The sequence below is a fragment of the Erpetoichthys calabaricus genome, chromosome 4 (assembly GCF_900747795.2).
Source record: "Erpetoichthys calabaricus chromosome 4, fErpCal1.3, whole genome shotgun sequence".
NCBI lineage: Eukaryota > Metazoa > Chordata > Cladistia > Polypteriformes > Polypteridae > Erpetoichthys > Erpetoichthys calabaricus.
In genome coordinates this window covers 147,068,044-147,080,688 of record NC_041397.2, presented here as the reverse complement: position 1 = coordinate 147,080,688, position 12,645 = coordinate 147,068,044, and positions in this window count along the sequence as shown.

Sequence of the window (12,645 nt, the reverse complement as noted above, 5' to 3'; positions counted from 1 at the left end):
GATGCCGCACCGATCCGCCTGTCGATCTCACGCTCCATTCTTCCCTCACTCGTGAACAAGACCCCGAGATACTTGAACTCCTTCACTTGGGGCAGGATCTCGCTACCAACCCTGAGAGGGCACTCCACCCTTTTCCGGCTGAGGACCATGGTCTCGGATTTGGAGGTGCTGATTCTCATCCCAGCCGCTTCACACTCGGCTGTGAACCGATCCAGAGAGAGCTGAAGATCACGGCCTGATGAAGCAAACAGGACAACATCATCTGCAAAAAGCAGTGACCCAATCCTGAGCCCACCAAACCAGACCCCCTCAATGCCCTGGCTGCGCCTAGAAATTCTGTCCATAAAAGTTATGAACAGAATCGGTGACAAAGGGCAGCCCTGGCGGAGTCCAACTCTCACTGGAAACGGGTTCGACTTACTGCCAGCAATGCGGACCAGGCTCTGGCAACGATCGTACAGGGACCGAACAGCCCTTATCAGGGGGGCCGGTACCCCATACTCTCGGAGTTCCCCCCACAGGATTCCCCGAGGGACACGGTCGAATGCCTTTTCCAAGTCCACAAAACACATGTAGACTGGTTGGGCAAACTCCCATACACCCTCCAGGACCCTGCTAAGGGTATAGAGCTGGTCCACTGTTCCGCGACCAGGACGAAAACCACACTGTTCCTCCTGAATCCGAGGCTCGACTATCCGACGGACCCTCCTCTCCAGGACCCCTGAATAGACTTTTCCAGGGAGGCTGAGGAGTGTGATCCCTCTGTAGTTGGAACACACCCTCCGATCCCCCTTCTTAAAGAGGGGGACCACCACCCCGGTCTGCCAATCCAGAGGTACTGTCCCTGATGTCCATGCGATGTTGCAGAGGCGTGTCAGCCAAGACAGTCCTACAACATCCAGAGCCTTGAGGAACTCCGGGCGTATCTCATCCACCCCCGGGGCCCTGCCACCAAGGAGTTTTTTGACCACCTCGGTGACCTCAGTCCCAGAGATGGGGGCGCCCACCTCTGAGTCCCCAGGCTCTGCTTCCTCATTGGAAGGCATGTTAATGGGATTGAGGAGGTCTTCGAAGTACTCCCCCCACTGACCCACAACGTCCCAAGTCGAGGTCAGCAGCGCACCATCCCCACCATATACAGTGTTGACACTGCACTGCTTCCCCTTCCTGAGACGCCGGATGGTGGACCAGAATCTCCTCGAAGCCGTCCGAAAGTCGTTCTCCATGGCCTCCCCAAACTCCTCCCATGCCCGAGTTTTTGCCTCAGCAACCACCAAAGCCGCATTCCGCTTGGCCTGCCGGTACCTATCAGCTGCCTCCAGGGTCCCACAGGACAAAAGGGTCCTGTAGGACTCCTTCTTCAGCTTGACGGCATCCTTCACCGCCGGTGTCCACCAACGGGTTTGGGGATTGCCGCCACGACAGGCACCGACCACCTTACGGCCACAGCTCCGGTCAGCTGCCTCAGCAATAGAGGCACGGAACATGGCCCATTCGGACTCAATGTCCCCCACCTCCCTCGGGATGTGGTCGAAGTTCTGCCGGAGGTGGGAGTTGAAGCTACTTCTGACAGGGGGCTCTGCCAGACGTTCCCAGCAGACCCTCACAACACGTTTGGGCCTACCACGCCTGACTGGCATCCTCCCCCACCATCGAAGCCAACTCACCACCAGGTGGTGATCAGTTGTCAGCTCCGCCCCTCTCTTCACCCGAGTGTCCAAGGCATGTGGCCGCAAGTCCGACGACACGACCACAAAGTCGATCATCGAACTGAGGCCTAGGGTGTCCTGGTGCCAAGTGCACATATGAATACCCCTATGCTTGAACATGGTGTTCGTTATGGACAATCCGTGACGAGCACAGAAGTCCAATAACAAAACACCGCTCGGGTTCAGATCGGGGGGGGCCATTCCTCCCAATCACGCCCTTCCAGGTCTCACTGTCATTGCCCACATGAGCATTGAAGTCTCCCAGCAGAACGAGGGAGTCCCCAGAAGGTATGCCCTCTAGCACACCCTCCAGGGACTCCAAAAAGGGTGGGTACTCCGAACTGCTGTTCGGTGCATACACACAAACAACAGTTAGGACCCGTCCCCCCACCCGAAGGCGAAGGGAGGCTACCCTCTCGTCCACCGGGGTAAACCCCAATGTACAGGCTCCAAGTTTGGGGGCAATAAGTATACCCACACCTGCTCGGCGCCTCTCACCGGGGGCAACTCCAGAGTGGTACAGAGTCCAGCCCCTCTCAAGGAGATTGGTTCCAGAGTCCAAGCTGTGCGTCGAGGTGAGTCCGACTATATCTAGCCGGAACCTCTCAACTTCGCGCACTAGCTCAGGCTCCTTCCCCTTCAGAGAGGTGACATTCCACGTCCCAAGAGCCAGCTTCTGTAGCCGAGGATCGGACCGCCAAGGTCCCCACCTTCGGCCACCACCCAACTCACACTGCACCCAACCTCCCTGTTTAAAATAAAACAGCACCACCAGCTCATAATACTTTTCAAGTTTTTCTGTATTTGAAGTTGCTCCATGCTTTCTTTTCTTTAGTATTTATGTGTTAGCTGCTTTTTATTAGTAATGGTTTGTGCACATGTAATCATCTATTCATTTTTCCTTCCTAATCTATGTTTAATTTTACACTGCCCAAAAACCTTTATTAAATTAATGTCTTTCACCACTTTCATCAGTTTGGTCATCCGCTGCTTAATATGTCATATTTCTTATGTAAGTCTATGTCCATAAGAGAATTTTGATTCCATGTAGTGTCTATTAAACTGTACATCATAGACTTTGGTTGTGTTAATTTTGAGCACAACTGTTTTTTAAGAAAAAGACAGGGAATCAAAGACTAAGACAGGCAGTGAGGTTTCAGTAACCACTACTCTTGCAGATCTAAACATAATATAATAAAATGGCCTCTGGCCTGCGTATTCAATTTAAAAGTAGCTTTTTTTATTTAAATAGTTCTGTTAAGCATCACACTTGAATTATCATTAGAGTTTTGTTGTTGCTGTAAAAACTATTATTACCAGGAAAAGCTAAATAGCAGGCTGTGACCCACTTAGGTGTTATTGTAGTAGAAATAGCAGCAGTGTTGTCACATGTGCAGAATACAATGAAATTGTTGCTTACGTGTTGAACGACACAACACATCACCACTCTCTGGCAATATGATAAAAAAGAATGTATTAAATGACATATCTTAATTTTGTTAAATAAAAAAACAAATCAGCTTACCTCATGTACTCCTTATCCCTTTTTCTATGCTACTTGTTTAATTAAAACTCCAACATTGTTGTACTAGTAGTCTCAGGGACTGTTTAATATTTGACTGAACTTGAAATCATACCCCTGTATGATAAGAAAGTGTAGAATTTGATGGACAGCCAGGACCTTTACCTGGTCGGGATGCCTTCATAAAGAAAGGACCTATGGAGAGAACAGACACAGGGCATTATCTCTCCCGAAGTGCTAGATGGCAGCCCCTCAGGGTTGCAACAGTGCCTTGGATTTCCACAGGGCTTCATGAGATTTGGCACAGCCCTGTTGCGTTCCATTGGTACTGCTAGGGAATGCTGCAGGAATTTCTGAGCCTTACTTTGTCGGACTTCTGCCTCACCCAAAGTCATTCCAGACCATGCTAAAGTGCCACCAAAGTACTCCCAGGTGCAGGATAAAAGAAGCCCACTGCTACTGCCCCAAAAGCCAGAGTCAGGAAATGGAGGACAAGCTTACTGGAGGAGGAGTGGAGGCAGAAGGAGAGATAAAGACAGAGAGAAAGAGAACATTAGAAGTGTTGTGTGCATTAATTATTGTGCTTTGCTGTACTGTGCTTTGGTGCAGGTAGGAAAACAAAAAGGAAGCATTTCCCACAGCTGAATAAAAGCCATGTGTGTGAAAAAACTTGTGTCTGCGTCTGTCTGTGTCAGGTTTGGCGAATTGGTGCACACCCTGCAGGTCACAAGATTTAAAAATATCATAAAATGTTTCTAATATCTTATATATTAACGTCTATGCGTGGAAGTGTGTGCGTCTATCTGGACCGGAAGTGAGAGGTGGAGTCGGGATAAGGGCTCCTTCTCTGAGGAAACAGAAAACTCGCTTAGACGCTGTCACACACGAACGCATTGGGAGCAGCTTAAGGACCTGACAGGCGCCGCGACAAGTCGTGCCAGGGGAAAATGGCGGGGTACTAACCTCTCTTTTTCTATTCCTCCAGAAAAACTGAAGCATCACCGCCATGACCACTCCCGGAAGACTTCTGATTCCACCCACTTCCGGGTCCCTTTCTTACCTCTGGTCCCCTCCTGATGACATCATCTACCCATCCACCACCACGGTTTCCCCATCATTTCGTCACTTCCTGTCCCCCACTATAAGTTGTCTGTCCAGCCATGTTGTCCCGGTCGGTTGTACTGTGCTTGAAAACACTGACAGAAAATGTATGTTTTGATTTACTTTACAGTATACGGGCCTAAAAAACCCCAAACCTTTATGATTGTTGTGTCTTTTATTACAACGCTAATAACACAAGCAGGGCCAGCATGTCAGCAAAACGAAATCTCAGAAGAAAGACAAAGTTGCTTAGCCGCTAACATCAGCAAAATGGTATCCCTTTTACTTTTCCTCCTGCCGCTAATGCACCAGTGATGCTAGCATGTCAGCAAAACGAATTCTCCTAGGAGAGAGATGCCCAGAGTAGTTCCATTCAATTACCTGACATCTCTACATTTCAGTTTTTTTCTGATGATTTCAGTAGATTCTAGGACCCCGGGTTTTTTACAGCATGGGCTTACAAAGCTAGTTATATATAATTTTAAGATCTTTCTAAATAGTTCCTTACATAACAAAAACATTAAACTTAAGTAATCAGAAAAAGCTAAGTTAGAATATTTAAATTTACAAACACCAAAAGAAACAAAAATCTGTTCTTTTTCACATTATAGCATATTTTCTCTCTCTAACTGCCTCTTGTGATTAAATGCAGCATCTGTTGGTTATATGAGTAGACGGTCATTGCTTAAAAGATTCCCTTAGTAGATGCATCCAATTAAATTTGCAAAATAAAACAAACATAAACCAAGAACAGAGTTATGCTAGAGATTCATAAGTTCATCATAATATATGTAAAGTACATATTGTAGTGGAATTACATAATAATCCATTGCTCCATAATAATAGATGGAGATTATCTATTTTTAAAACAAGTAAAACAAAATACAGTAGGACAGTTAGCTATTGCAATTCCTTTAAATAAGAAAAAGCAGAGAATGTAGATTTCTTTAATCCACAACCTGATATAATGGAAATTAAGATCAAAATATTACATTTTAATGTAAACATTGTTTTATAAAAACTTAGGGTTACTGAAATAAAATTGCACAAAATAGTTACAAGACTTTAAATTGAAACTGAGAACTGAATAAAGCAAAATTAATAAACTGTGGTAGAAATAAATATACGTCAGATAGATAGATAGATAGATAGATAGATAGATAGATAGATAGATAGATAGATAGATAGATAGATAGATAGATAGATAGATAGATAGATAGATAGATAGATAGATAGATAGATAGATAGATAGATAGATAGATAGATAGATAGATAGATAGATAGATAGATAGATAGATAGATAGATAGATTCATCAGCAAGCGGTATCTGTCATCAGCAGGTCATTCTCATCACCCCCGTCAGTGAGTCTGCTCCCTATTTAACACTAAAATCCTTTCCTCTTTCTCTTCTCTCTCCACAACTGATGTTTCTGACCTCCTCTCCAGTCACCCCACTACTTGTCCACTTAATCACATCACATCCCAGATATCTCTCAATCACTTATTTCTGCAATTACATACTGTCAACACCTTACTTGGCACAGGCACTTTTGTAATATTTTCAAACAAGCCCTAATAACACATTTTCCCAAGACACCCACTCTTGATCCATCTCAAGTAATTACAGACCAATGTCTCTCCTCTACTTTCTACTCAAAATACTGAAATGTGCTGTCTGGAACCATGTTCAATTCTTTTACAGATCAGACTGCTTGATTCTAATCAGTGAGGATTCAAGAAGGTCCTTTCCATCAAGATGGCTCTGCTTACTGTTGTCAACATGCAGGCTAGAAATGACAACATGTCATCTGTGCTCATGTTCACGAGGGCTGATTTCTTAATGGCTTCTGAACACTGTCGGGAAGTCGATAGCTTAGAATCCACTATGACTCCTAAATCCTTCTCATGAGGTGTACTCTCGATTTTCCGACCTCCCATTGTGTATTCAAACCTAACATTTTTACTTCCTATGTGTAATACTTTACATTTACTGACATTAAATTTCATCTGCCACAAATCTACCCAAGCCTGTATGCTATCCAAGTCCTTCTGTAATGATATAACGGATTCCAAATTATCTGCTAATCCACCTATCTTGGTATCATCTGCAAATTTAACCAGCTTGTTACTTATATTCCTATCTAAATCATTTATATATATTGAAAATAGCAGCGGCCCTAGCACTGACCACTGTGGAACACCACTCTTAACATCGGACAATTCTGAAGAGGTTTCCCGCACCATCACCCTCTGCTTCCTGTGTCTGAGCCAATTCTGCACCAACTAAACACAACAGTCTGAACTCCCACTTCTTTTAATTTGATGCCCAACCTCTCATGTGGCACATTATCAAATGCTTTCTGAAAGTCAACATAAATAATAGCATATGCTCCACTTTGATTGTATCCTTTTGTTGCCTCCTCATAGAATTCCAGCATGTTAGTAAAACATGACCTCCCTCTTCTGAACCCATGCTGACTGTTCCTAATAACTCCTGTCCTTGCCAGGTGTTGCTCAATGTTATCTTTAATAATTCCTTCCATTAATTTTCCTGTGAAGCATGTTAAGCTTACTGGCTTATAGTTGCTTGGATCTGCCGTGTCACCCTTTTTATATAATGGGATGATATTTGCCATTTTCCAGCCCTTCGGAATCTCTCCAGTGCGCAGTGACTTCCTAAAAATATGTGTCAAGGGTTTATATATGTACTCGCTAATCTCCTTAAGAACTTGAGGGTAAATATTATCTGGTCCTGGTGATTTGTTTGATTTCATCTTATTTAATCTGAGCAGCACTTCTCCCTCTACAATTTCCAATCCCTTAGTACCTCCTTAGTAGCCCCTGTTACCTCTGGGAGGTTATCCACTTGCTCACTTGTAAACACCTCAGAAAAATGTAAGTTATCGGCATCAGCTATTTCACTGTCTGTATCTTTTAATTCCCCTTTACTATTTCTGATCTCCCCCTTGACTGTTCTTTTACTACTAAAATACTGAAAATATCTCTTAGGGTTGTCTTTCGCCTTATCTGCTATATTCCTCTCCAACTGTCTTTTAGCCTCCCTGATATCCTTCTTAATGGTTGCCCTCATGTTCTCAATCGCTCCACGATTCACTTTGCAGTCATTAGACTTATATGCCTTATAAAGCAGTTTTTTCCTTTGCTGCTTCTTTTTTAAATCTTTTTTAATCCACCATGGAGTCTTTTTTAGTTTCCTATTAATTCCAAATTTAGTTATGTATTACATTACATACCTGCATTACATGTAAAACATTTTTAAACCTGTTCCACTGCTCCTCGACTGTCTCCACACTTAAAAGCTTATCCCAGTGTATCATGCTTAGACATTGTCGCATCTGCTCAAAATTAGCCCTACCAAAGTTCAACTTAACAATTTTAGTCTTTGCATCTGTACTCTTACAAAATACTGAGAATTGTATTACATTATGGTCACTTGACCGTAGCAGTTCAATCACCTCTACACCCTCAACTCTATCCTGATTATTACAAAATACTAAATCTCCCTGTAAACTTGCCTTTTTGATATTACTAAAAAATGTTGTGTTTAAATTACAGTCTTAATTGGGTGGTCTATAACACACTCCTAAAATAAGACCTCTTTCCCTAATATTTTCCAGGCAAAGCCACATGTCCTCACTAAGATGGGGCTCATCATCCAACTAAAGAGGATTTGTATTTAAGTCCTATTTGGCATAAACAGCAACCCCACCTTCTTTTCTGTTCTGTCTATCCTTCCTAAAAAATGTGTATCTCTCTATGTTACACTCATCCCCATCTTTGTTATTTATCCAGGTTTACGTTATTGCTATAATATCATAATTATGCTCTGCTACATAGAACTCCAACTCACTTACATTATTTTTGATACTTCTAGCATTAAGGCAAGCTATTTTTAATGTGTTACTCCTTCTACATTTAAATGTTTGCTTAGAATTTACATTACTATACATTTTTATTTCTACATAATTGTTTGTTCTTCCATGTATAGATCTAAACCTGGCCTGTCCTAAACTCCCTTTCCTAGTTTAAACAATCCTTGACTAGCCTACACATATGCCTCCCCAATACATTGGTACCCCTCCAGTTCAGATGTAACCCATCACAGCGGAACAGGTCCCATCTGTTCCAAAAGGAGTCCCAATGCCCCATAAACCTATACCCTTCTACCCTGCACCAAGATTTGTGCCATGCATTAAGCCTTCTAATCTCCTCAGTCTTACCTGGCCTGGTGCGTGGCACAGGCAGAACTTCGAAGAAGACTACCTTGTCAGTTCTGCTCCTCAGCTTGGCACCTAACTCCTTGAATTTGGATCACAGAACTGACAGACTACCCTTATGTATGTCATTTGTTCCAACATGGACAATGACAACTGGATCCACCCCCGTTCTGGCCAAGAGCCTATCCACCCTTCCAGGGAGGTCTCCCTCCTGTGCTCCCGGAAGGCAACACACCGTGCGAGACTCTCTCTCTCTGGAGCGCACCTGCGATTCAATCCCCCTAATGATTGAGTTCCCAACTATCACTACCTCTCTCTTTTTGGGAACTGGTTTTGAGGTGGCCCGTTGGGGCTTCTCATCCCTGCCTACCACCTCAGAATTATCAGAGACACCGTCCAGCTCCGCAAGGACATGATAACAGTTTGCCACTTCTAATTCTGGGGTTGATGTTCCCGGACAGTGTGCACCCTTTACCTTATGCCTTGTGACCATGACCCACCTATTTCTACCTGTCTGGTCTGGAATCTCCTCCCGCACCACCTTGGGGGTGCACACTATGTCTCTAAAGGACACCTGGGCCAAGTCCACCAATTCTCTATTACAACACAGGTCAGCCAACTCCTCCTCCAGTTCAGCGACCCTGAGCTCGAGGTGCTGGATCAGCTGGCATTTCTTGCAGATGTAGCCCTCATAGACAACTGGCTCTTCCAATCCATCATCTAAAAAGTCCAACATCCAACAGGACTTGCATTGCACTGGCCTCATTATTAAAATTTGATTTGAGATTAGTAAACTGCCTTAACTTTTTTTTTTTTTTTCTTAAAGTTAAATTTCTTTTTCTTTCGGCTGCTCCTTAACTTAAATGGTAACACTAAGATCTGCTAAAGATATCTTACACCTTTTCCCCTTAAGCTCCTGTACTGTTCTCCCTCTCAGCTGCCTACTATTTGTCTTTCTATGAGATTAACTTTACTTTTCTCTGTCTCTTTTCCTAACTTTGCGCTCCTCTTACTTATAAGTGCTCCACTCGCACTGTTTGTATTCCCCCGTATTAATGAACCCTTACGCTGTCGCCCACTTAACTAATCTACCTCTGGACCGCTAAGGATTGTTTAATCTAAAATAAACAAATAAATAAAACTTTACTACCTTATTTGCTCCTACAGCCCCTTGTGCCTGATCGGTGTCTTAACGATGGCCGCTTACCTGCGCACTGTTGAGCCTTCCCCTTTTACTGCTTTGAAGTCAGCCGCAGCCTTTTTTTTCCCCTTTAAACTAAGGAATCACTGTTACAACATCGCGATTATTTGCTACAAATGCCGATATCAGTTACTGCTTCTTTCTACCCTACCTCCTCGATGCTAATTCAAATACAGATAACAAGAACAAGTACAAGTACAAGTAACTTTTCCCACTGCACCTCCAAACCCAGCTACTTTTGCTCTTGTGCAGGCGAAAAAAAAACCAAAAAAAAAAAAAAAACCTTCTAAAGGGCAAAAAGCTTTAAAAATTCCCACACAGTTCCTTATTGGCAACCAAAACCCAAGTTTTTAAGAGCAAAATGTATTTCTTTTATTTAAATCACACACCACAGAACAGACCAAAAACTCTCAACAGCCTCAAGTGTTTGCAAAGCACATGTCAGCCATGTGACCCTAGATTTTGCTAGATCTCTCCTCTGCCTTTGATGTGGCCAAGCACCAGATCCTCCTTGACATCCTCTCTGATCTTGGCTTCACTAAATGCTAACAATAGAGCAATTATATTGTTGGTGGCAACATTGCCAGTCACATATTCACAACAAAAGATGCTAGATAGTTCTGCATGTATATGCTTATTGGATCTCTTTCATTCTATCCTTAACTATTTCTGTTAGTGTTAATGGAAACTAAAAGATCTTCTGAGAAAATTTCAGTCTTAGTACCTCCTGCATTGCCATTATTTAAGCATGATTTCTTATTAATGTTCCTGCCTGTTATTAGATTTTTTTTCCTCCAAAGTCTCTTTGGTCTCTTTCTTGGTCACTTATTTATGAATTACTCTCTAGTGACTGTATCTAGTTTAACAATATGTACAGTAACAGCATTACACCCAGAGTCATGGAGGCTCAGCATCATTGGCTGCCTGGTGAAGCCAGCCCTGTACAGGACAGTATCCATTGCTCACACAATTGTCCAATTTAGAATCACCCATGAATCTGACATATTTACCTTTAACAGTGAGGCAGCAGCAGTAATCTATGTGCCACCATACCACTCCATAAGGATATCTATTATCATAAATATGCTAAAAGATTTTTTTGAAGACATTCTTTATTTTGTTAACTCTTATTCCTCTATGCAATTTATCTATTTGTGTTTGTTTATTGAGCAAAAAGATGACATTGGCTTTCAGTGATTACTGACTTTTGAAGGGCTGTTTAAATGTGATTTATATCACAATTCTATAATATCTTCTCCATTTGGAGCTGTTGTAAGATTACATTACTTTTCAGCAGCTGGCTGACAATTACTGTTCCCATATCATTTTGAAATGTTAGAAGCCAAGCAGTGCTCATGTAATGATTAACTCATTTGAATGACCATTTGATTGCTGTCATTTATCTACCAGTGAAACTCACATAAACATCAGTCTGCCTTTACATTGTAATCTATAACTGGATACTTACCTTAGTCAGTTATACTGAAAACATGCAAAGATAATGAAGGCTCAGGTATTCTCATTCTGATCAAACAAAACACATCTGCATATTACCAAAGCGATGTGTTATCCACTACCATCATAATATCTATTATTATTATTTGAATTATAGAACCACAAAATTTTATAACACTGGACCTCAGAAGAACACACACAGGTGAGGTCCGTATAGCAGCTGAGGAAGGGGCCAGAGTTGTGACCGATGAGTGACATAAAAAGGGACCAGGACAGCTACCTGGGGTCGACCCTTGAAGAGCGTCTGCGAAGGACAGACTACTTGACTGGTACTGCACTATCTGACACCGCCTGATGACTGAAGACTTTTGAATACTGGTGGTGGCATCTCCCATGGCCATACAGTAGATGTTCGAGACTGCGATTTTGAATCCACCGAGGCATACAGTAATGAAACCATTCAACAATTACTGTTGTCTCTTCAGCAGTCTTCCTTGCTATTGGGTTGTTACAATACATATATTGCAAAATAGCAAACTGTGTTTGTCTATAAAAGCCTTGAGCATTGGAAAGGTGCTATATAAATATATGTATTATTATTATTATCATCATTATTACTATTATTATTGCTCATTACACTAAGAGACAAAAAACTATGGTGTTTAGCTTAAATGTTAAACTTTTTTCATTAGTCCTAGTGGCAATATAGTTCTATTTAGCACATAAGTTAAACATGGATGAATATTTGTCATGTACGTTTGGCTTCTCCAGACACTCTGGTTTCCTCCTACAGCTCAATTATGAGCCATCTAAACTTTTCCTAACTTGCTTATCCATTATCGATCCTGGAATCAATGGGCACAATGGAGGAACCAATACTGGATAGGTGAAGAGTTCATGACAGGGTGTACTCATCCACAAATCCACATTAATTCAAATGGGCCAACTTTACACTTGCCATTTAACATGCATATCTTTGGGATATAGGACGAAAATATAAGCAGACACACAGAATCTGCAGACTCCACACAGGCATTTATTAGGGTAAGATTAAGTGAACCAGTCACACTAAAGTGGCCAGGGGTGAGTGATTTGTTTCTGTGAGTTAACCTGTTCTGTTTTGGTTCCTGCATTGAGCTCCTACTCTTGTTTACAAAACAGGTAAATAAATGGATATCATTTTTCAGATTCTTTTCCTTGATATAAATATTTCAAAATTGTTGAAGTATTGCTACTGAGTGGTTTTGTTTGTCAACTGGTTGAAAAAAAAAACTACAATAGATTTTAAAAACAAATAAAACAGTATTGGCAGAGACTGGAAGGAGCATAAACTATTTGAAACAACATCTATTTAAAAGATCCACATGAATCAAACAGTGCACCCAGATCAAACTAAGCCAAAGCTTACAAATATATCTG